The sequence below is a fragment of the Petaurus breviceps genome, unplaced genomic scaffold, assembly GCF_028583685.1.
Source record: "Petaurus breviceps papuanus isolate PSGF00001 unplaced genomic scaffold, PetGlider_PUasm1.0 186, whole genome shotgun sequence".
NCBI classification, from domain to species: Eukaryota; Metazoa; Chordata; class Mammalia; order Diprotodontia; family Petauridae; genus Petaurus; species Petaurus breviceps.
Window position 1 is genome coordinate 35276766 of NW_027185798.1, and position 25455 is coordinate 35302220.

The 25455-nt window shown below is 40.3% G+C and overlaps 1 protein-coding gene and 1 long non-coding RNA gene across 2 annotated transcripts in view; one reads left to right on the forward strand and one right to left on the reverse strand.

The window, feature by feature from the left end:
* The window catches only part of NOTCH2 (notch receptor 2), a 182157-nt gene that overhangs the window by 61100 nt on the left and 95602 nt on the right, over positions 1-25455 (forward strand). The gene's annotated exons all lie outside the window — the stretch shown is intronic.
* On the reverse strand, positions 10114-18393 carry LOC138162784 (uncharacterized). The gene is made up of 3 exons (XR_011168709.1): positions 17231-18393; positions 13139-13287; positions 10114-10407 (listed from the first exon to the last, which is right to left on the reverse strand). It is a non-coding gene; the product is annotated as an uncharacterized lncRNA (long non-coding RNA).

Here is a 25455-nt window from a genome sequence, read left to right on the forward strand (position 1 = left end):
CTTTTAGTTAGTTTAGCAAAATCAATTTCACAAGTATACTATGTAAAAGAGGGGGTGGGGAGACGAGAGGAAGAGGAGGGAAGGAGGGAGAGAGAGAGGCAGAGAGACAGAGACAGAGATGTGATAGTTTTAGTGGATTACAAGCTCATGATTCAACAATGAAGATCTTGTCACCTTAAGTGCATTAAAAGGAGTGTAGCATCCAGAAAAAGGAAAGTAATTGTCTCATCATATTCTCCCATTATCAGAACACATTTAGAGCATTATGTTAATTTCTGAGTGCCATAATTTAAGAGTGCTTACGATAATGTGTAGTGTATGTAGAGGGTAATCAGGATGGTGAGGAGACTTGGAAACATTTGACCTAGAAGTTGGTTGAAGGGGCTGATTGTTTGGAGAAGTGAAGACTTGTAGGGGGAAGGATGAGTTGGGACATGATAACTATCTTTTAATATTTAAAGAGTTGTTTAGATAAGGGTTGAGACTTTGTTCTGCTTGGTGTCAAATGTATGGCTTCAGATGAAGTTCCAATATAACTGATTTCTATGCAGCGGAAGGAAAAACTTCTTTTTATAAAAATTAGAGCTATCCAAAAGAGAATGAGCTTCCTTGAAATGTAGGGGGTTCCCTATCACTAAAGGTTTTCAAGTGGAGGCTAGTTGGAGAAGTTGTAGAAAGGATTTGTGTTATGAGTAGGGATTAGACAAAATGAATCCCAAGGTCCTATCCTTGCTAAGATCCCATAATTCACAGCAATGACTGCTTGTTTCCTATTACCCACTATTGCTTCCTTTCTTATTTTGTTTCCTTAGCTCTTGCCCCGAAACTATCCTACCTTTCTTTATGTCTCTGCCCTTGATTTTCTTCCTTCTTACAAGGAAGAACGTTTAGGAATGTAGAGACATAGAATCTCAAGAATTGGGAAATACTTTAGATGCCAACTGGTCTAACCTCCCACCCCAGATGGGAACGTACCTTTTTTTTAGCCTCTCTGGCAGGTGGTTATTTTAGCTTCTAACTGAACCCTTTCAGTGACAGGGAACTCTTTATGAGGCAACCCGTTTTACGAACAACTCAAATTATTCTTGATTATTGAACCAAAATCTGTGTCTCCTCATCTTCTGCCTGTTGGCCCTCATTTTGCCCTTTCTTTCTTTCACATGACAATGCTTGTTCCCCTCCCAAGTCGTTTCCAGTTTTCCGCATGGAATAGGCAGCCCTAATTTAGTCTAGATAATTGAAGGTTTGAATGCGTACTATATAATCAGAGGAGACAAGCGTTAACTGGGCCTTGAAACATGAATAGAATTTGGATAGAGGAGAGAAAGAAGGTTAGCCCAGTCTGAGGAGCAGCATGAGCAAAAATATGGAGAGAGGAATGAGTGTATTGTGAAGACTAGCCTGGTCGAATTTGAGGATTCACATTGAGAAGCAGTGGTAAATGAATGAGGTCACGGCAAAGGAGCTTACGTGTGCCTCCTTGCTTGCCTAGTCTTGCTTACTTTAGAAGACACGTGATTGCACCATTTTAGGCAACTGTTTCACACCTTAGACTTAGGGGTTGTCGTGGTTGATAATTCATCATGAAGTGGTCAGCTTTCTGTCCTCCAGACTTAGCTGGGCAGACCACAGAACTTCATAGTAAGAGGGGATCTCAGAAGCTACCTAGTTAATTCAGCTCCTTTTCCAACAACCTAATGATGAGTGATCCAGGCTTAAAGCCATCTGGGGGGGGTGAGATGGGGGAGCAGGGACACTATCTTCCAGTGCTATACATTCTACTTCTGCATAGCTCCAGTGAGTAGGAAGTTTTTCCTTAATCCTAAATGTGCTGCTCTGTAACTTTCACCCATTTGTTACCCTGAGGTTTTCCCTCTAATGTCCAGCAGAACAGAACAAGTGTAGTCTTTCTGCCACAACATAGCCTTTCAAAAAGCGAATACAATCATCATCTCTTCCTTTCTTCCATTCTTCAGGATAAACATCACCAGTTCCTCTGATTGTCCCCTGAAATAGCATGACCTCAGGTCCCTTTACTATTGCCATCCCTATCCTTGGGGTGATCTCTAGCTTACTAATGCACTCCCTAAAATGTCACTCCCAGAATTGAAGATGGCATGTTGGGTGTGACCTCAATGAGACAGAGTACAGAGAGGGGTGGATGCCTTCCCTTGGGAGTACCACAAGATAGAGGATGGGCTGAAGTGGCAAGGAACTGGAGGCCATTGCAATAATGGAGATGAGAGGGATAAGCATCTCAACTAAGGGTGAGTAGAGGAGGGGTGGGATGCAAGAAAGAAGGTTTGGCAGCTGATTGAATATTTGCGTACGGAGTAGTTGAGGAAAATTCCCAGGTTGTGAACCCAGAATATTAGAAAAACGGTAGATGGTATTGACAGAAATAGAGGAGTTTAGAAAGGGGACTACCCTAGGGAATGGATGCCTTTTACTTTTCACTACTGGGTATTAACATTTGATTGTTATTGTTGCTGCTTAAAGATTCTTAAAGAAGCAGTTTTGTATTAGTATGACTCGTAGGGAAAGAGATCCTCTGTCATATCTGTTGTCTTGGTCCAGGCCCTTATTAACTCACAGTTGGGCTATTCCAGTCAGTCTCTAATTGGTCTCCTTGTTTCAAGTTTTCACTCATTACAGTTCAGCTAACACTCAGCTGCCCAATTGGTCTTCCCTAAATCACAGATCTCACCACGCCACTCCCTGGTTCTATAAACCTCCTGTAGCTCCCTGTTCCAGAATGGAATATAAAATCCTCTGTTTCTATCTTAAAGTCCCTCACTTGGCCCCTTCTTCCCTTTTCAGTCTTCTCTCCCTCTCCACCAGTGACACTGGCCTTCATGATATTCCTCACAGGTGATACTAGTGTGCCTTTATACCAGCTACATCTGGAATGCTTTTTTCTCTCTTGCCTCCCAAGACACAGCTAAAATCCCACATGCTGCAGGAAGCCTTTCCTGGTCCCTGTATACACCCTTACCTCCTACTTTTCCCTGAGATTACATCTTTTTCATCCCGACTTGTATCTTGTTTGTGCATAGCTGTGAGCCTGTCATGTTCCTTATTAGAATATGGGCTTCTTGAGAGTAGAGGCTGCTTTTGCCCTTCCTTGTACCCCCAGAATTTATCCCAGTGCCCAGCACATAGTGGGCCCTTAATAAATGTTTCTGGACTAGACTTAGAAGAGGATATAGTTTGGGTTGGGGAGTGGTATTTCTGAAAGATTAGAAAATTGAAATACTAGCAGAAGAAAACAGCTCTTGCCATGCATGTTTGTTACAAGTTTTTTTTTCTTTTTTCAGTTTATGGATATGGGAGGACAAGGAGGTAGGCATAGGGTAGAGAGAGAAAGAAAAAGAAAGAAAGAAAGAGAAAGGAAGGGAGAAAGAAAAAGAAAGAAAGAAAGAAGAAGAAGAAGAAATAGAAATAGTAATGGGGGCCATTAAATCAGTGTTTTAAAATGCACTGAAGAAACAAGAAGGAAAGCCAACAAGAAAGGAAACTGTTTCAGAGTTACATGTTGAGTTTATTGTGTGTGATAAGAGGGTATGCTATCTGAACATATTATAGGTAATATTTCAGTACCAACAAACATTTGTTAAGTATTTGTTTACCATGTTCTGGGCCTTGTGCTGACCTCTGGGGATATGGTTCATTGGTTATTGTTCTTCATTCTCAGAGAGGACCAAAATGACCTCACTATGTTAGAGTCAAGGTATGGTGTGTCTGACTGTGGCTGATCAATATGAACTCGAAATGTTCTACCACAGGTCAGGCACAAATAGTCCATCTGAACATTTGGGATGGAATCTCCAAATTTGTGCATCCTGTGTTTCCTTTGAGTTATTTCAATTCTGCTTTGTTCATAGAGCACAGCACCTTCTCTGAGGTGGGTACACCATGCTGAGTGGTCCTGTGCCAGCATCTCCCATGTCACATATTCAATTCCAAAGTTCTTAAGAGAGACATTGAGAGTGTCCTTGTATCGCTTCTTCTTACCGCCATGTGAATGCTTGCCCTGTTGTGAGTTCTCCATAAAATAGGCTTTTGGCAAGTGCACATTTGACATTCAAGCAACACGGTCAGTCCATCAGAGTTGCGCTCTCTGGGGATATAAGGAAAGGCAAAAATAGGTTTCCTGCCCTCAAGGATCTTTAAAGTTGTACATAATAGAAATTCACAGTTCATGTATTTTTGTTCTGTGTTTATGGGAAGCCCATCTTATTTGGGATTTTAAGTTCGGAATAAAATAATTAATTAGAAAACAGCTTTTACATGAGAGTAAATGAGAGAAATTGGAAAGAACTCAGCTCCCTTGACTTACTGTCTTCTGCCCTGTTTACTACATCATATAGGCTAGAGCTAGTTATGTTAAAGACCTAGATCAAATGAGCATCTTTTCACTAAATCTTTCTTTGTTCCCCTAAATGGCTCATATTTCATAATGCCTGTCATCTCTGATTATAGGGTGTGCATTCAAAACCTCAGGCACCCAGAATAAACCAGGGCTGCCTGGGTCATGTGCAAAAGCTTGACCATGATTGGGAGATAGTTTTTGCCTGGGTTATGGTCTTCCTTTTGTTTGATTTCTCTCATCCTTTTAAGTGCTGGGATTTTTCCAATTTTTTTCCCCAAGTTATAGCTGTATTTTGTCTTTATGTAATAAAAATTTGCATATTGCCTTCATTCTATGAAGGGTTTCTGGTTCAACAATAAAGTGACCACATCTGAAAGTGTATGCAACATTCCACATTGCTACACCTTCAACCTCTCTATTTAAAAAAATTAATTAACAAATCTATTTTCTCTCTTTCCTACTCCCGCTTTGCTATTGAAAAAAAAAAGAAGAAAAACAAATTCCTTGTAACAAATATGCATGGTCAAGCCAAACAAATTCCCCTGTTGGCTCTGTGTGTGTGTCTTTCTGTGTGTGTATAAATATGTTATTCTTTGACTCATTCTCCCTCACAACAGATATTAAATTTTCTGTATACATATGTACATGTATCAATATGTATAAACACATATATACAATACACACACATACGCATGCACATGAATAATTTTGCACCCTAAATCTTTCATTTCTTTGTCAGGATATGGATAGTATATTTCTTCACTGATCCTTTGAAATCATGGATGGTCATTGTATTGGTCAAGAGCTTTCAAAACTTCTTTTTGTTTTGTTTAACTTATACAGTATTGTTGTTGTTATGTAAATTGTTGTTAATGTGTGTATAGCTTGTCCTCCTGGTTCTGCTTACTTCATTCTTCATTAGTTTATGAAGGTCCCCAAAATTGCTTCCTTTTTTATAATGTTGTTTTAATATAAATTATTTCTTTGGTTCTGCTTCCTTCACTGTGCACCAGTTCATATAAGTCCATCTCTCCCTGATACCATCACTTCCTCATTCTTATCACATAATAGTATTTCATCACATTGATATACCACAACTTATTCAGCCATTCTTTAATTGAGAGGCATCTCTTTAGTTTCTGTTTTTTGCTACCACAAAAGATGTGTGTATATGTAGGACCTTTTCCTGTTTCTTTTTTTTTTCTACAGCTTGATCAAAGGGCATACACCATTCAGTAATTCTTTGTGTATAATTCTGAATTGCTTTCTACAGTGGTTGTACCCATTCATAAATTCACCAACAATGTGTACCTGTTTTCCTATAGTCCCACCAATATTTGTCATTTTTGTGTCATCTTATCCCATTTGATGCGTGTGAGGTAGAGTCTGAAAATTTTTTTAAATTTGTATTTCTCTAATTAGAAGTGATTTGGAGGACTTTTTTCATATAACTACAAATAGCCTTAGTTTTTTCTCTTGAGAACTGCCTTTTCATATTCTTAGTCTTAACATCCATAATCCCAATTTAACAGTTGGGGAATGGCTCTTATTATAAATTAGAACACATTCCTTATATAGAGTGTCCCAAAAGTCTTAGTGCCGTTTTTTAGTTTTAATAGCTTAGTGCCCTTTTAAGCTATTAAAGTTTTTTAAAAATTGCTATTTATAAGCTATTAAAGTTTTAATACTCAAAACAGCACTGAGACTTTTGGGATACCTGTGTCTTTTGGAAATGAGATCATTGTCAGAGAAGCTTTCTGTAAAGATTCTTTTCCCCTCAGTTAATTGCTTCCCCTTCCCTTTTAGCTTTATTATACTTTGTGCAAAACCTTTTTCATTTTATGTAATCAAAATTATTCATTTTATATTCAGAAATTCTCTCTATATCTTGCTTGGCCATGGACTTTTATCTACAAATCTGATAGGTAATTTTTTCCATGTTTTTTAAATTTTATATCTAGCTCATATATCTATTTATAGCTTATTTTGTTTTATTTAAGGTGTGAGGTGTTCTAAATACATTTTCTTCCATACTGCTTGCTGCCCAATTTTCCCTCTGAGTGTTGAAATGCCTTTTTTCCCATCTTAGTTATGTAGTCTAGTCATGTATTTTTTACTGGGCAAACTGCCCTTTCCCAAAATCCTCTTCATCCCAAGAAAAGTACCTTAGCGACATCTTTGCTTCTGATTTTTCTTAGTGCTGTTTGTATGTAATACTTGTGGTGTCTAACTCTGCCTCCTACTGTTAAAATTCAGTGGACTTGAAATTTTTGGTCACCCTTTAAGAAGAAAAAGAGGACAGAACTTGATTACTAATGAGAGCTGACTCATTTCCTTCTAACCAAAGGCAGACACTGACTATCAGAGATTATAATTGGACCCCAGACAAACAAGCTCTCTAAGTAGGGGAAGCTGTTCCCTGTCTTTATTAATCCCTAGCCTCATTCCCCTAAATACTGTAAAAATAAATATTAAAAATGATAATTTTGTGAGTTGGTGACGTGGATGAAACACATAGATATAATTGTTGTGTTGAAAGGATTTGGGAAATAGTGAAAAATGGCATTATGTGATTCATTGATTTTAATTACTCAGCTAGGAGAGGGCCCTCCTCCTCCCCTATGAATTTAGATATGAGCATTCTAGTTCTATGCTGCAATCTTAAGATACTCTTCTGCCAAGTTCTTAATGTAGCCATGTGACATAGGTCATGAAAATTTACCCTTACTAGTTTGGAAGGGCATCTGGTTTCCTGTCTTTGTATTCCACAGAAACAGAAAGACTCCACATGTTAGGTGGTGGCATTGGGAAAGAGGGTAGCTATGGCCTTTCCTTGGTCATTTAGTTGATGGATCCCTCTTTATGTTTTTTCTGCTACAAGTATCTTCATCTTTTTTTTCTTCTGTCAATTTTTCTTCTTGCCTCCTTGAGCCATCCTAGCCCCCACATTCCTATGTCTTATGAGTGCCCTGAGGTTGGCACCCTAAGAGATGATTGGGAAGGGCTGTGGATTACAATTCAGTATAACAGTTTTGAGGGTTATTGTAGCATGGTGCTTAGGAGCAGGAACTGTAGAGAAAACAAGTGAAGTATAAGGCATGGTCCCTGCCCTTAAGGAATTTAGTAGTGTTGGAAAGATGCCATTATCACCAATAGCACTGACTAGAAACAAATCCTTAGATATGCTGCTTTATACCGTGTTTCCCCGATAATAAGACCTATCCCGAAAATAAGCCCTCCCCTTACTGTGTAAGATTCCTCTAAAATAAGCCCTCCCCCGAAAATAAGCCCTATTGAGATTGCTACTGTAGTGAAGGTGATCCCCTGCGCTACGCGCTACATTAGCACCGTCCCCCCCGCCCCGTGAAACGCATGCTGCGCTCCGAGCTGCATCCAATCAGAGCTGCAGCAGTGAGCGCATCATCCTGTTCTTCCCCAGTGATTTGCTTATTGAATAAAGGTACATTTTTTTGTTCACATTTACCTGTTTATTAAAATTGCTGTCAATGTTCATTAAAATAAGCCCTCCCCTGAAAATAAGCCCTCTGGTGTTTTTCTGTCCAAAAAATTTAATAAGACAGTGTCTTATTATCGGGGAAACACGGTAGAGGGATTTTTTAAAGAAATCCATGGTTCCTGCTTAGGATCTAAAAATGTTCTTCTGATGTGCATGAATATACAGTTCAAAAAAGTTAGGTCAGATTAGTAATGATGTTATATACAAGACAATAGTCAGTGTGTTTTTATGGTGAACAAGGGAATAACTGGATTTTGGTTCATAAAGCCTTAGAGTTAATTGGGTTTCATGATCATCATTGAGTAAATCTGCTTAGTTGTGATAACTCACTTTTGTATACTTCTGTACAGTTTGCAAACTCCTTTCCCCATGGCAGCATTGTGAGCTGAGTTGTGTTTATACTAGCAGCATCTCTTCAGAAAGAAGACACTTAGGAAATGATAATATTTTTTAAAATGCTAGTCCTCTGTGGGAATATAGTTATCTAATTACCTTGTGTAACATTTCACCAACCAGTTACTTCCATTTCTAGTGACATTGATAACACATCATAACCAAACGTCTTCATAAAGTTACAAAATCCTGTTGTCATATCACTTTTGGCCAGTTACTCACTTATAACATTGGTCCTATTAAAATAATTGCCTCCTCCAATATTATCTCACTTAACATTATAGGTTAGCTTTCTTCTACCATCTTTGCTCTTGTCCTATATCTGTCCTCTCCTTCTTGGCTAAACTCCTTGAGAAAGCAGTCAATACCAGCTGCTTCTCCTTCCTCTTCTTCACTACCAGTTCACTATCAGATCCTTTACTGATTGCCCTCTCTGAAGTTATCAGTGATTGCTTAATTGCCAAATCTAATGGTGTTTTCTCAATCCTTCTTCTTGCCATCTCTGAAGAATCTGACAGTATCAATCACCTGCTCTTCCTAAATCCTTTCTCCTCTCTAGATTTTCATGACTGTATTCTTTCCTAGTTTTTCCCATTCCTGTCTGACCTCTCCTCAGTATTATTTGCTGGTCCATCATCATTCTCTCCTCTCCTCCCCTTTCCTCTCCTCCCCTCCCCCCTCTCCCCCTCCTCCTCTCTTCCTCCCCTCCTCTCCTTCTCCTCTCCTCTCCTTCTCCTCTCCTCTTCTCTCCTCTCCTGTCTCTCCTCTCCCCTCTCTCTCCTCCCTCTCCCTCTGCATAAATATTATACACAGGAACCCTGTTTTTACCTTCCTTTGTATCCCCCCAGTGCTTAGCACAGTACCTGCCACATAGCAATAATTCACCCTCCTGAAGTACCCAGCTTCTTTTTAGAAAGTTGTTTATACTCTGGAAGAGTTGTCCGTGGCCAGGATTTTCATCCATGGCAAGGAAATGAAGGAAATAGATTTTTACCAAAGTAAGAACCAAAATAGGGCCTAATTCTCAGTCAGTGGCAAGTTTCTGTCACACCTCCTGAATAGCAGTTTTGCCTATTGGACAATAAAGTTACTTATTTGGTATTGAACTAATATGCTATCACCCAAGATAGAAATTATTTCCTGGAAGCAAATGATTTGCTTCCTTGTTAACTTGCAGATCACAAAAGTTGTGTTTTATGTGGGGAAAGTATATTTGGAGCCTACTGTGATAGTGACACTTGCATGGATCTGTGATTTCATAGAAGTTGACATTCACTGAAGCAATAAAGATCGCAACTTCTTCATGCCTTCTCAGCCTGTGCCACATTTGCATCTGTTTTCCCAGAGGTCTTTTATAGTGATCGGCTGTATCTGCTGTGCTGAGTGCCCTGTGTTAGGGTTCTTAACATGATGTGGGTTCTAGTCAATCGCATCCACTCTCCATTTCTTATCTTGTCCATGCTACAGAACTATCCACCTTTTCTGGTCATATATCTTTCTGATGTCTTTTGCAACCGTTATTTGTATGCATTTCATTATCGGTGATTGCATCCTGCTTATTCCCACCGTGTCTCTCCATTGCCATTGGGGTAGCCCTCAATTTTCAGTCTTTGGTCATGAAAGATATTTTTGTAGATGCAGAAAATTATGTGAACCTCTAATTATTTATTAATTTCAGGTGAGGCATGTGTGTTAGTCTTGATCATAGAAGATGTGCAGCATAGAACTCTAATAGATTCCCTCCTACATGGGTGTTCATGTTTCTGAATTTATACAGTTTGCACCAAGCCTTAGAATATTGCAGAGGCTCCTAAATGAGATTCACAGTCACTTAGAAGAGAATCAGTCAGCAAGTATTAATTGTCTTCTGTGTGCCAGGCAACTGAGGTACAAATACAAAAAAAAGAATAAAACAATCTCCATTCCTTTGGTTCCATACAGGATGAAGAATGATTACCAGGGGTGGGGAACCTGTGTCCTCGAGGCCGCAGGTTCCCCACTTCGAGGACACAGGTTCCCCACTCTTGGTTAGGTTGTGGCATTCACTTGGATGGCCAGTTTGTTGAAATGGTCATTCAATTCAGATATCTTGGATAGGCACTGCAGATGGACATGTGAGCTGGACCTAGAATTGAATGGGAGGAAGAAAATAGAATGTATTGGATTTGGGAAATTTCATGGTGTTTTCAACCACCCAGATTTCTGCCTGAAACAAAACACCATCTTTTTAATACAGGCATACCTTGGTTGGGTTTTTTTGTACTCTGCTTTATTGTATTTCTTAGGTAGTGCATTGTTTTTCTTTTTACAAATTGAAGGTTTGTGGCAACCCTGTGATGAATAAGTCTATCAATGCCATTTTTCCAACAGCCTGCGCTCACATCATATCTCTATGTCACATTTTAGTATTTTTTTTGCAATATTTCAGACTTATTCATCATTATATCTGTTTTGGTGATGTGATTGGGAATCTTTGATGTTACTATTATAATTATTTTGGGGAGCCATGGACTATGCCTCTATAAGATGGCGAACTTAATTGATCATTGTTGTGGGTGTTCTGACTGCTTGACCGACTGACCATTCCCCCATCTTTCTCACTCTCCTCGAGCTTTCCTATTCCCTGAGATACAACAGTATTGGAATTGGGCCGAAGAATAAGCCTTCAAGTGCCTAAGTGAAAGGAAGAATTGATCGATGCTGCAATCATCATTGTCTTATTTTAAGAAATTGCTACAGCCAGCCACTCCAACCTTCAGCAGCTACTACCCTGATCAATCAGCAGAATCAACACTGAGGCAAGGCCCTCTGCCAGCAAAATGATTATGACTCACTGAAGGCTCAGATGATGGTTAGCATTTTTTAGCAATAAAGTCTTTTTAAGTAAAGTATGTACAATTTTTTAGACATAATACATAATAAACTACAGTATAGTATAAACATAACTTTTATATGCACTGGGAAACCAAAAAATTCGTGTGACTTGCTTTATTGTGGTGGTCTGGAACTGAGCCCACAGTATCTCTGAAGTATGCCTGTACCAGTATTCTAATGACTCACTATGGAATATCATTAGATTGTGGTAATTATAATAATGCCAGTAATTCTACTGTGTATTATATAACACTTTCAGCTTTTTTTGAAAAAATTATGTCTGCCATTTAATTTATTCTTACTAGCACAATAGATGCTGTGGGAGATATTGACACAGAAAATGTCACCCATTCTTCTAAGAAGCTTGTTAACTCATTAAGAAGATAGCACATACATGTATGAAAAGAAGAATCCAGTAGAACAGTAGACAGTGAAGTCTAAATTGAATATAATCAAATTCCAAACTAAGTGATTTGGATAGTGAGGTGAGATCAGCACCTTATCTGGAGTTACTGAGGGTTAGATTTCAGTCGGGTGACCTAAAAGAATCGGTAAGACTCAGGTAGAAAAGAGAGGGAACAACATTCCCAGTTGAGGAAACAGCCCTAGTAATGGCACAGAAATTATGGCAAAATAAGCATGTTTGTGGATGGAAGCAGTGATGGACCCTGGCTTAAGTAGAGCAGAGGACAAGCTCTTCAGGACAATGAGTAGGTAGAGAGTGTCCATGTGGATGAGGTTGGCCTCAGACACTGGCTTTGTGAGTGATCATGAACAAATCAGAGTGTTACTGAGCTTCAGTCCCTTATCTGGGAAATACTAGTAAGAATACTTATCATCCCTACTTTGACAAGACTTTTGGGAGGATCAAATCAGCTAATGTGTATAAAATAGTTTGTAAACTTTAAGGGGCCATATAACAATGTCAGGTTATCATAAATTATGTTTGGAAATAGTGTGGAATAGCTAAGATGGGGCTAGATAATGGAGAACCTTGAATACCAAGATAAGGAGGATTTAGCACTTCATTTGTTACAGATGGGCACATTTCTTATCTATGGGCAATTGTTGCTGGCTCCTGAACCAAAGGGTAACATTGAGATTGGTGTATTAAGATTATTCTGGCCCTGATCTACAGGATGGATTGAAGAGGAAGACTTCAGTTAGGGAAGCCAAATTGTGAGGCTGTTGGAATGATCCAGCCATGAGAGTGCGAGGAATGGCCTGGTGTATGTAAATGGAAGTGAGAATAGAGGCATACATCTTGAGATATTGTACTACAGGAAGGATGGATGGAATGTTGTGACCTATCAGATATGAAGGATAAACAAGGGTTTGAATAGGAAGTGCCCTGAAGTCAGTTGAAAACTTAGGGATGGCAGTATAAATTTGGGGAGTCAGTAAGAAGGAGGGGATAGTCAAAGCTGTGAGAGGAAATGAACTCATTTGGAGAGAAAATTAAGAGAAGCTAAAGAAGACTGAATGGATGAGTGGTAATCAATGTTTATCCCTGGAGTGAATATCCAGAACCATTGACGTATAACCATCAGAGTAGGTCCTAAGTATACTTTTCCCACATAAAACATGACTTTTGTGATTCACAGGCTAGCAGGGAGTTTGTTCTGTGTTTCATTTTGTTTGATCTTGTCTGTGTCACAGCAGCTGGTCAAAGTCCTTATTGATGGCATTCTGTTCTTATGTCATTGTAACTCTCAGGCTGGATTTGTTATACATGGATTACTGATGGTGAATTATTCTCTACCTGGGAAGTCTAGTCAACTTTAATCTACTTAATCTGTTTAGAGCAAGAATTCTTACAGTATGAAGGTGTGTGTGTGTCGGGGGGGGGGTATGGAAGATGATGTTGTCCTTACTGTGGAGGGGAAAGTTTTCCGTAGGTTCAGATGCCCCAACATCTTTTTGGCTGTCCCTCTAAAGATGTCTTTGTGTTGCCTATATGGATATTACTTGGTTTTACCTACTTGATCCAGCTTCTTTGAAGAGGAATCTTCTGCACATCACCTTTACTTTGCTTCTTTGAGAGTGAGTCCCCAGCCCCGGCCTTCAGACTCCACAAAGAATGTGTTTCTCTTCTACCATTCTTGAGTTTGTAGAGGGCACGAAGTTCACTCTATAAGTTAAATGGGGATTAAAGAAAGGCATTTTCCCCTGCCCATCTGCACTATTAAGTTTAGCTTGGTGTGCTCTGGGTAACATTTAGTTTGGAACTGGAAAGGCCTTTTCAGAAACAAAGAAAGAAGAAGATGGTTTCCAGAGGTTATGGGACCCCAGGACAGATGAGGATTTACATCAGTCCAGCTTAGGTTGTTGGACAGTTACTTCTCTGGAGAATAGATGCTTCCTGAAGTTTGTCAGATTTGGCTTCTGTGGTCTTGGGAAGAAGCTGGAAGATCAGAGCTTTGGCATGTCACTCAGTACCACTTAGTAACCTAAATTCCAAAGGTCATTTTGCCAGTATTTCAGTAGCAGGTAGGGATTGAATTTAGGGGACAAAGGAGAAGAGAGGATGGATCGTAAGAGAGAGGCAAGACCTTGATGTATTCTTTGTTCTTTTAATAACCTGAAGATGTTGTGATGGGGAAATTTATCTTTTTGCTACTTAACTTTTTTCTTATATGGAGCAAAATAATGACTTACATGCTTTTAGATAATGACTTTCGGGGGTACGTGAGGAAGTTAGGGTTGCTTCCCTCTTTATCTCTGAAGCAAAGATAACCTCTTTAAGTAAATAACAAAATGCCTCTAGTTTTACCCTTCAACTGTTATCATATCTGAGGCAGCTCACACATCCAAAGAATCACCCTTTGAATCACAAGTAGACAGATGTTTTTTGAAATGTGCATTACCCCGAAATATGGTAGGCAAGATGAGAAGACCAAATCAGCAGTAACGAGAACAGTCCAGTGGGTCTATTTGTATATTCCTTCAGAAGGGTGACTGACCATGTTGGGGCTCAGTTCACCTTTTGAGCTCTGATAACCCAGAATGGACTGTGACCTAAATGACAAAGGGTTTGTTTGGGGGTTTGTTTTTTTTTTTTTGGTTTTTTTTTCCAGGGCCTGTGTAAATAAAGCATGTTTTTCCCATTGAAATGGTTACTGATTTAATAGCTTCAGATGAGGGATGCTGCGAACTCACTCATCATGTTAAAAACTGCTTAAAATAGCACTTCAGCTAATTCCTAATTTAAGTTTATTGCATTTGGTTTAAGTTTAATACTTGATTCGGAAAAGGGGGGGGGGATCTCCAAACACATGCAAGCTAAGTAAAGTGGAACTTTAGAGAATAATTCCCAGCCTCACAATTCCCTCCGAACTTATTTTCCTGTGGGAAAATTTTAATTTGGAATCATTCAGGCTAATGTGGGAACCAAGATTACCATTTTGTGAAATACTTCTATAGCAACAGCAAAAAAAAGCAGAAACATGATTCAGGAAGCTGAATTTACATAGCAGAAAAATGGCTGGCCTGGAGTGTATAATTGTCTTTGTTTATTGGTTGTCAGAAGACTATTTTTCGGAGTGTGTGTTTGTGTCTTTTGACTGTTGTTTTCAGCAGAGCAATGCACCAAAAAGTTTCTTACCCCGAATAGCCTGGTCCTGGGCCTCGGGGGATGGATGCCTATGCTGGATGGGACCGAAGCCTTTAAGTTCTCATTTCTGGGTTCCTCTCAAATCTTTGTTTCATTTTGCTTCACTTTTTTTTCCCCTTGCTGACATACTGAGGTATTTCCTTTTTTTCTCCACTCCTCTTTCTCTTGGCAAGAAGAAGTAAATATGAACTTCTTCCTTTTTTTCTTTCCTTCCTTACCAGGCTTTAGACTTGATAAATTTGATAGGATTTTATTTCAAAGCTTGTTTTTTAGCATAACAGTTAAGATGGAATGATGATGAATGGGGGGGGGGAGAGGGAGAGAGAGAAGAAATTTAATGTTGGAGAGTAATAATAATAAAAGCTGACCTTGACATAACACTTCAAAGTTTTTGCAAAGCACTTTTCAAAGCAGATGAGATTGGAAAAGTAGGTTGTGCCAGATTGTGGAGGGCCCCTTGAATGCAAAGCCAAGAGAGTTGATGTTCTGTTGTGTTGAGCAGCAAAGACATCTGCAGTTTGGGAATGGATCTCTAGGTGGTTACGTGTTTGGTAGGATTCATGACTGGGTAAAGATGGGAGTGGGCTTGCAACAACATTGATTTTCCTCCTAATTGATTGACTGACTTAGTGAGGCATGGCAGGGAGGAGAGGACCAGGATCTCCTTCGAAGTCTGGTGCCATTCTCTACATAGCCCAATGCCAGGTATGAGTTTCTAGGGGAAAGAGACGAGCAGGCTGACTTTGGAGTCCATTTAAACAATATATACACATATCAATTTTTGCTCTTGGCCAGTGCTAAGTTGGGGTTTTTTGGGGAGGACGTTGGGGTTTATCTGCTCCCCTCCCTCCATACCTCAATGACAGCCTTCTCCCCCTAAGCTCACACCAGGGCAGGCTGCCACTGCAGATTGGGTGGTGAGGCAGGGCCCAGGGGAAGAAGAAAGTGGGTTGAAAGCAGAGTTCTGACTAAAGAATTTTCTGCTGGAAACTAGCCCAGAGGGAGTAAAGGAGAAGCTTTAATGAGGAGCAGCTGCAGGGCCGACGCAGCCCACATGAGACATTTTTTTCCCCTCCGTTCCAGCTTCTCTATAGCATTTTAAAAATCATGATTTTGAAATAGCTGTTTGGTAAAGTACTTCTCTCTCTCTCCTTCTCTCTCTCTCTCTCTCTCTCTCTCTCTCTCCCTTCCTCCCTCTCTCTTTTTCTCCCTCCCTCTCTCCCCTCTCCCCCCTTTTGTGTATGCAATGAGGTTCTGTTTTGTTTTGTTTTTTAATGATCAGACCTCAGCTAAAAGAAAGCTGAGACTCCACAAAGCCCTACGACTCGATTTGTGTTCACCCTGCTGATACAGAGCCCTGGATGGAAAAAAACCAGGCGAGAAAGAACACTGGCTTTTATTTGGAAAGGGGGCTTATTTCCTGTTCAGACTTCAGTCATCTTGGAGCTTCCACAAGCAGCCACAGTGCCGAGTTTTTCACTAGACGAGTGGCTATTCACAGAGGAAACTTGAAAGAACAAATCTTTCTGCCCTTCATTACTAGGGAAACTGATCCTGACCTATAGCCATTGGAATTGATATTCAAATCCCAGCATTGCTGAAATCTGTAAAGTGTCTACATGTGAACTAATCCAGGCTACTGGGGGTGTAATAGAATGGAGGTCTGGTTCTCATCAGTTTCATTAGGGGGAACTGTGTGAGTATTCTTTCAAAGGGAAGATATGCAAACCTTTTATTAGGAGGACCTCCTAGTTGTGTGTGTGTGTGTGTGTGTGTGTTTGTGTGTGTGCGGGCGTGTGTTTTGGACGATAAGGTTAAAGGATTGGACACCCTCCTGATAGGAACATAAGGTTTTTGGTTGTTTCTCTCCCCCCCCTCCAAGAAAAGGAACCGAATGTAGTTGGGCCTGATAAGTATTCAGATTAGTTCCTGGAATTACTTCACGAAAAAAGTACTGTCTTACTTAAAAAAAAAAAAAAAAATGTATTCCCCTACTTTCATAGCCCTGCCTGTGATTTATTTTCTTTCAAAGTTCCAGAGTCAGAGGCGAGATTGGAGTGGACTAGAAAGGAGTCTTGGAGGGAGTAACTGAAATCAATGGTGAATGCACTCCAGGAGGGAGCTGAAGCTATACAAGATTGAGAATGGCAGGCAGCTGTTAGATTTACTCAGGTTTTCTTTAGAGACTTTTTCATATGCACCTTTCCCACATGCTGTTTTTGTATTAAAGACTGGGCAGCTCTCTAAAGGAGGGCTAGAAATGTTCTCAATAAAATGGCAGAGCTGGGAAGGAAAGTTGAGGTGCCGTATAGTCTGGCCCCATGCTTCAGAGCGTGACTGCACTGTAACTACTTGAGGGAAAAACAAACCGAGCTTCTACCCTTTTATTTTCAGGCAGCAGGGCCTTTGGTACCCCCAGGAAACAGAGCCCCCCCCATTTTCCAGCTTTCAGTGTACTTACCTCAAGATTCTCCTTGATTTCATATCTGTAATTTAGTCTATCAGCGGGAGCTACTGGTAGGCAAGCCATGCCCTCAGGGTCAGACCGACTTCTTGGAACTGATTTGTTTTACCAAGCCAAGACCATATGAGGCATGAAGTGGAAACCGTGCTGGATTTGAAAGCAAAGGACCCGGATTTAAATCCTGGCTTTGCTGCTTAACCTGAAGCAAATCATTAGGCTTTCTGGGCCTCAGTTTTCTCCTCTATAAAATGGGGAGATTGAACTGGATAACCTCTAAGGTCCCATGCAGCCCTAACAAATCAGCGAGTGGAGCTTGGAAGGGTGCTTAGAAGGCAGGCCATGGAATTTACTTCTTCCACCATGTGAAAGTGACATCAGTTTTGGAATCAGTTGATACAGATTATATAATTAAGGTGTAGGTACTAATATGCATTAAGAACTCAAGGAATTTTACTGCCAATTGGAGAGTCAAGATGGACGTGTGAAAAAGGCACAAGAACATCAAAATGAAAAGTATGCAGACAAGCAAAAATAACATTCATGCTATATTATGTATAGAAATGGAAAAATCAACAGCTAATGGAGTTTAATGTGGGAATTCTCCATAGAAGACATAACTTGGGGGAGAGAGTTAACGACAAAGTCAAAAGTGCAGTGAGTTTTGGGAGTCAGAAGACTGAGTCCTATCCCTTGAAGCTGTATGTAAGCCTTAAGGAAAGCACAACATAGATTATTATTCATGGCACCACTCTTTGTGAGAGAGACAAACCAGATGCCCATTGTTTGAGTGAACACATTGAGGTATGTGAATAGAATTAAATCATATCATACCTCAAGATATGAGGAATAGGAAGAATTCAGAGAAATGTGGGAAAATTTAGGGGAACTCATGAGTGAAGTTAGGGGAAGCAGGGAAAGAAATAAGCACTGTGACCTCTATGACTTAGGTGAAAACAACAAATGTAGCTGAACTGAGATTGTCATGTTTCTTGGTGAACAACTATGAAACATATTCTCCTTGTTTTGGTAGGGGTTTTGGTAGACTCCAAGAGCAAAAGGCTGCATGTGCTACCAAACTAAAATTTTATCAGTTTTGCTTAATTAGTTGTTTTTCTTTGTTACAAGGGAAGGTTCAATGTGGAGAGGAGAAGTATTAAAAAATGACTTGTGTAAAAATCAAAAGGCATCAACAAATAGTAAATAAAATAAGCAAATGAAATTGTTTATAGAATCAAGACAACACTGTAGACATAGTGCATCCAAATTTAAGAAAGGCATTGAGCAAAGTCTTTCATGATCTTTTTTCTGAATAAGATAGAAAAATGTGGACTGGAAGACAGTAGAATTAGCTATATTCATAGCTGGACAACCATAACAAGAGAATGTTGGTTGATGGATCAAGATAATCCTATAGGGAGGTATCTAGTGGTATTCCATAGGGTTCTGTCCTTGATGTTAATTTTTGTCAACAATTTGGATGAAGATGTAGAGGGCACACTTATCAAATTAATGTGTCACAAGAAGTTGGAGGAATAATGTGACAGACCTTGCATGAATCCCTTAACCTTGTTGAGCTTGAGTTCTCCTGTCTGTACAATAAAGGAGTTGGACCAAATGGTACCTTCTAGCTCTACGTTTGTATTTTTTAATTTTATAAGGCAAAATTCATCTAGATTGTCTAGAACCCTGTGCCAAAGCTAGTGAAGTAAAGTTTAATACCTCTTACCTCAGTGTGAACTCTTACTTCTCCACTTTTAGCTATCACCTCCATGTGAGAAGTTCCCAGTTCTCTTTCTAGGCCTGATCTCTCCTTTAAAGTCCACATTTCCAATAGCCTGCTAGATGTTTCTTCTTGAAGGTCCAGCTGCCACCTCAAGATCAGCATGTTTAGGATGGAAATAATTTTTTTCCCTTTAAACTTACTCCCCCCTGACATCTCTCCCTTTGTCAGTAGCATCACTGTTCTTCCTTGGTTGTTTGATGGATTGCCAGACCCTTTTAAGTCTTCCTCGACAATATCCCACATACCTCTACTCTCCTTTCCATTTCCTGTTTCCATTTTAATTCAGGCCTTCCTTCCCCCTTTGCTTGGTTGTTTTGTATGTCTCTCTCTCTCCCTACTTCCATCAAACCAGCCTACACACTGCTGTGAGAGTAATCTTCTTGATAAAAAGGTCCAATAATTTCACTGATCAGAACCCTTCCGTGCCTCCCTACTGCCTTCTCAGTAAAGCTCAGACTCCTCAACTTGGCCTTTAAGACCCCCAAGAATCAGGCACCAACCTTTACTTCTCTCTCTTCCAGCCATCCTGTGCGATCTTCCTTATCACGTTTTACTCCTTCCTCCCATCTCACCTTCCCACCATGTATTCCTCTGTTCCAGCCAAGATGGACTTCCCACTGTTCCCTGAAAACATCCTGTGCTCTCTGGGTCACATTATTTTCTGTGCCCAGAATGCCCTCCCTGCCATTTCCACCTGTCGTCAACCTTCAAGGCTCTGCTCAGCCTTTCTTTATCTCAGCACCTATTACTTTGTACTCCTATGCCTTTCTCATTTTATCTGTGCCTGTTTATCTGTGTAGGGTAGCTAGGTGGTAAAGTGGGTAGAGTTCAAATCCAGCCTCAGACACTTACTAACTGTGACCCTGAGTAAGTCACTTAACCCTGTTTGCTTCAGTTTCCTCATCTGTAAAAGTGAACTGGAGAAGGAGATGGCAAAGCACTCCAGTATCTTTGCCAAGAAAACCCCAAATGGAATCATGAAGAGTCTGACACGACTGAAATTACTGAACAATAACAAAAGTTATCTGTGTATCTGGTCACCATTCCTATATGGAAACTCTTTGAGATTAGGGCCTCTGTCCTGCTTCCCCTATAACTTAGCATAGTTAGTGCTTAGTTAAGTGTTAGAATGAAAGAATGAATCACATTCTGTAATTTTGTCTGGCCAGACATCTGCTTCATTAGTGTGGGGTTCTTCCAATGAGCAGAGGTCCACGACCAACGTAGATTGGCCACTGTTCAGTGACTCAGTCTTATGAGAGTTGTCTGGGATGCTTAGAGAGTGGTATATCAAATGTGTGTCAGAGGCAAGACTTCTGGGTCTTCCTGACTCCATGGCTGATTTTCTTTCTGTTACACAATGCTGCCATGCTATATCTTGTAATTTCTAAAAAATCTATTGCACAAGCACAGGATGGAGAAACATGGCTTAATGCCTCATAGGAAAAAAATCTGAGGTTTTAATTGACCACAGAATCAATGTAAATTTATTTCTTAACACTACTGTTACTGATATTTGAAACAAAAAGCTAAAGCAGTCTTAAACTTAAGTAATAGAAGTATTCTACATCGATCAAAGTGCATTTGGAGCCACATTTTAAGAACATTATCCCCAAATGAGAATGGGATTACTGGTCTACCAGAAGCGGGGACCTAGGATGATGAATATTCTGGAAATCTATCAAATGAGGAATACTGAAGAAAATCAACGGGGGAAGAAAAGATTAAGGAGAGAGATGCCAACTCTTTTCAGATGTTTGAAGGGCTATTGTGTAGCATTGGGAGTGGAATTGTTCTATAATGCTCCAGAGGGCCAAAGGAGGACCAAGACATGTAAGCTGTAGGGAGAAAATTCTCAGCTCAGTATCAGAAAGAGCTTCTGAATAATTAGACGTGCACAAGAGTGGGAAATGGTTGTCTTGTAAGCTGAAGAACTGTCAGGAGAAGTAGACGCATTGGCCTGTTTACCCTTCCTTGCACACGACAGGCCGCCTCTCTGTCTCAGCCCCTTGCACCGTCAATCCCTCATCCCTGGAACGCACTGACCTCTGGCCTTCATCTCTTAGAATCCCCTCCCTCCTTCACGGCTCAGCTCAAACACTGGCTTATTCAGGCCTTTCCCTTTTCCCCATCATTTCCCTCAAAGGCCCATCTAAACTCTATGTGTTGGGGCGGCCAGGTAGCACAGCGAGTAAGAGCACCGGCTCCAGTGTCGGGATGACCTAGGGATCGAATCTGGGCTCAGACACTTAGCACCCACCCAGAAACACCTGGCCGTGTAACCTTGAGCAAGTTACTTAACCCCAATTGCTTAGGGGCGGCCAGGTAGCACAGCAAGTAAGAGCACCGGCTCCAGTGTCAGGATGACCTGGAGATCGAATCCCGGGCTCAGACACTTAGCACCACACCCAGAAATAACTGGCCGTGTAACCTTGAGCAAGTTACTTAACCCCGATTGCTTTAAAAAAATAATAATAATAAAATAAATAAACTCTATGTGTTGTATAGGGAACTATTTACATAGTCTCTCTCACTAGAATGTGTATTTCTTGAAGGCAAGGATGGTTTTTGCCCTTTTTTGTTTCCTCAATGCTTATTGATAGATTGATTGATTGATAGCTAGATGGCCATCTGTCAGGAATGTTCACCCCAGTCTTTGTTTCTGTTGACAACACCAACATCCTCCCAGTAGGCTTGGAACCTCAATCATCCTCCAACATTGTCCACATCCAGTCAGTTGAGTCCCATCACATCTACCAGCACAACATCCCTTGTGTCCATCCCTTCCTCTCCACTCATGCAGTACCATCACCCTACTTTAAACTCTATCGTAATATTCTCCTACCCGAATTGCCCATGTCCCTTCTTTGTCATTTAGACCATCCTTCATCCTTCACTGGCATGGGTAGAATGGAAGGCTAGACAGCAGGAAAACCTGGGTGTGACTCTTGCCTCAAAAGTTAGCTCTGTTCATCTGAAGAAGTTACTTAATCCCTCTCAGCTTCAGTCTCCTCATGTGAAAAATGGGCATAACTTTAGGACCCCCCTCACTGGTGTGAGGAGCATCATTTGTGTAAAGCACTTCACAAAACTTACAGCACCGTGACTTGTGCCGTTTCACTCTCATTTTGTTTGATGGCAGTCTGATAGGAAGGATTTTGGGGCATGTCACTGTCCTATTTTTTATATTACTGTACTGTTGACTTTTACACAGGTGAATTAAATCACTTCTTTTTGAAGCTGAATGAAAGCATTGGGATATAAGTTCATCTTCTGTAATATCACTAAATGCATTTTCAGTACAACTCCAATAACAGAGATGAAAAGTATTGGGTATGGTGACATCTGTTAAATACTATTAAATTTTAATGGATCAGTGTTATGTCTGGGTGATGGTGGGCAACAGTTTTAAGTGTGATAATGGTTTATTAGTTGAGTTGTCAAGGATATTTGGGGATCTGTTTGTTGTACATGAATTTGTCATCTGTTGGCTTATGGCATATGTAATTGTGGACACCAGATCGTGGCTTTCTAGGTGTTTCTGAAGTGCTCAGGTGTTGAAACCTGCAGTGAGCTGCCACCCCATTTCAATCATTTCCTGTTATCTATCTAAGCACCACCCTTTCTTCCATGTGAGCTTGGTGAGATCAGGACCTCTGTATCTATCAATTAGTCAATAAATCGGAGTTCCATAAAGATAACCTTTTGATAGTTTCTGGCAATAGACAGTGTCGTGGTCTAGTTTCACTATCATAAACCCATGTGAAAAACATGAGAAGCGTGTGTTTCTGTAAACAAATTCACAGAATTCACCTGTTTATTGTTATCATTACAGCTACCAAAAATCTTCCTGATGCACATTTGACCACATGACCTTTTTAGAAAACAAAAGTAAACAAACCAACCAAAACTTCAGTAGCTTATACTTGCTTCAAGGATAAGATATTAACTCCATTGCACTTAACATCTCCCTCAAATTACTTTTTTAAGCCTTAGCATCGGGCCTGAGTTTAAATGTGACCTCAGATGCTTTACTAGCTGCATGATCCTGGGCAAGTCACTTAACCTCTGTTTACCTCAGTTTTCCCATCTGTAAAATGGGCACAATAATAGCACCTACCTCCCAAAGTTGCTAAGATGATAAAATAATGTAATAATTATAAAATGCTTAGAATAGTGCCTGCTACATAGTAAGCACTATATAAATATTAGCTATCATGATCATAATTTTTATTCCTCTTCATGTAATATAATCCAGTCAAACTGAAATACAAGCTATTCCACAATAATTTCCCTCCTCTGCTCCTTTGCAAAGGGCATTGTCTCCCCATGTCTTTGATGCCTTCTCTCCTTATCACTCTCTCTTGAAATCCTTCTATTTTTTTCCTGGCTCAGCTCAAGGGCCACTTTCTCCATAAAATTAGCCCAAGTGTTCTCCTTTCCTTTATATATTCCTAGCACACTGTGTCTGGTTTCCTCCTCTTCCCTATCACACTCTACACTCTACACTCTCTCTCTCTCTGCCTCTCTTCCCCTCTTCCTCCCTCCTTCCCTCCACATTTTGCATCTCTTTAGTATGTTGTAAGGTCCATCCGTAGTTCCTTATGAGCTACAGAAATTTTGAGTGAGACTAGACCTAAGCAGGCACATCCTTGTCTAACCCATGTCTTAAAAGGGATGTCTCGGGGCGGCCAGGTAGCACAGCGAGTAAGAGCACTGGCCCCAGTGTCGGGATGACCTGGGGAATCGAATCTGGGTTCAAACACTTAGCGCCCACCCAGAAACACCTGGCCGTGTAACCTTAAGCAAGTTACTTAACCCCAATTGCTTAGGGGTGGCCAGGTGGCTCAGCGAGTAAGAGCACCGGCCCCAGTGTTGGGATGACTTGGGGATTGAATCTGGGCTCAGATACTTAGCACCACACCCAGAAATAACTGGCCATGTAACCTTGAGCAAGTTACTTAACCCCAATTGCTTAAAAAAAAAAAAGGGAGGGGATGTCTCATTATAATACTTCAATAAATAGTCATCCAGGCTTTACTTTAAGACCTCCAGTGAAGATCTCCTGGCCACCCATTCCCAAGGCAGTTCATTTGATTTTGGCCCTTCCTAATTCTTAGGAAGCTTCATGATATTAAGCATTAATTTGCTTCTTTGTAACCTTCCTTCATTTTTCCTTTTTTCCCCCTCTGGAACCAAAATGAATAAATGTAATCCCTCTTCCACATGACCCCAAACCAGCTATGATGCCCCTGTACTTCTAGGGCCATCTCTACTCCCGATCTGTATTTGGACATGACCCAGATGGCTCCAGAAGAGAAAGTGAAGCTGGTGACTTTCCACAGCCCTCCCTCATTTAAATCCAATTCACTTGCCAAGTCATGGCATCACCTTCCTGATGTCATGGTCCAGTTTGAGAATGAAGGACAAACAACAGTAACATCTAGCACAGACAAGATGCCCTTAACCATCCTGGTTGCTGGCTTTTGGGTACCCTATAGTTTATCAGTTCTCCTTGTCAGAACAGAACTGAGTACAGGGTGATTGCCACCCCTAGAATCCTTGAAATTATTTTCTTTTGATGCAGTCCATGATTGCATTAGCTTTTTTGGCTTCCCTCTCCCATTGTTGACTCATGGACCTTGCAGTTCACCAAAATCCCCAGATCTTTTTTTGGACAGATTGCTGACTAACCGTGCCTCCCACATCCTCTACTTCCAAGTTGATTTTGGGGGAGGGGGGGTTGTTTTGCTTTTTTTTAGATTCTGACTATTCCCACCCAGTGTGGTGTCATCTACAATCTGATTAGCAAGTTTATCTATATCCTTATCCATGTCACTAATAAAAAATGTTAAAAATGCATAGACCCAAGTACAAATCTCTTTGGACTCTGCTGGAGAACTACTGCCAAGTTGACATTCAACCATTAGGAAATATTCTGAGTCTGTACATTCAAGCATTTGAAAATCCATCAAAATTTATAATTGGATAGTCCATAACTTTCCATCTTTTCCCAAAGAATGGTATGTGAGAATTTATCAAATGTTTGCTAAAAATCTGCATGTGGTGGGTGCTTCATAAATGCATTTTGAATTTCATTGCTATAGAAAGTATTTTTACCCAAGGCGAGAGATAAGAGTAGATAATTTCTAAATCAGGGATTCTTAACCTGGGGTGCATAGACACTCCCAAGTGGTTCATGGATAGATTTCAGGGCATCTGGTGACTTGAGTGGGAAAGAAACTACTTCTTTGTTTTCACCCACATTTGAAAGAAATTTAGCATTTCCTTTCATTATGAAATTTTCTTAAAAATTAAGACGGGATCCAGTAAGTCAGCTAGCATTTATCAAGTACCTGTTCTCTACCAGGTACTGTACTAAGCACTGAGGACACAAAGAAAGTCAAAAGATAGTCTAATGGGGGAGATGACATGGAAA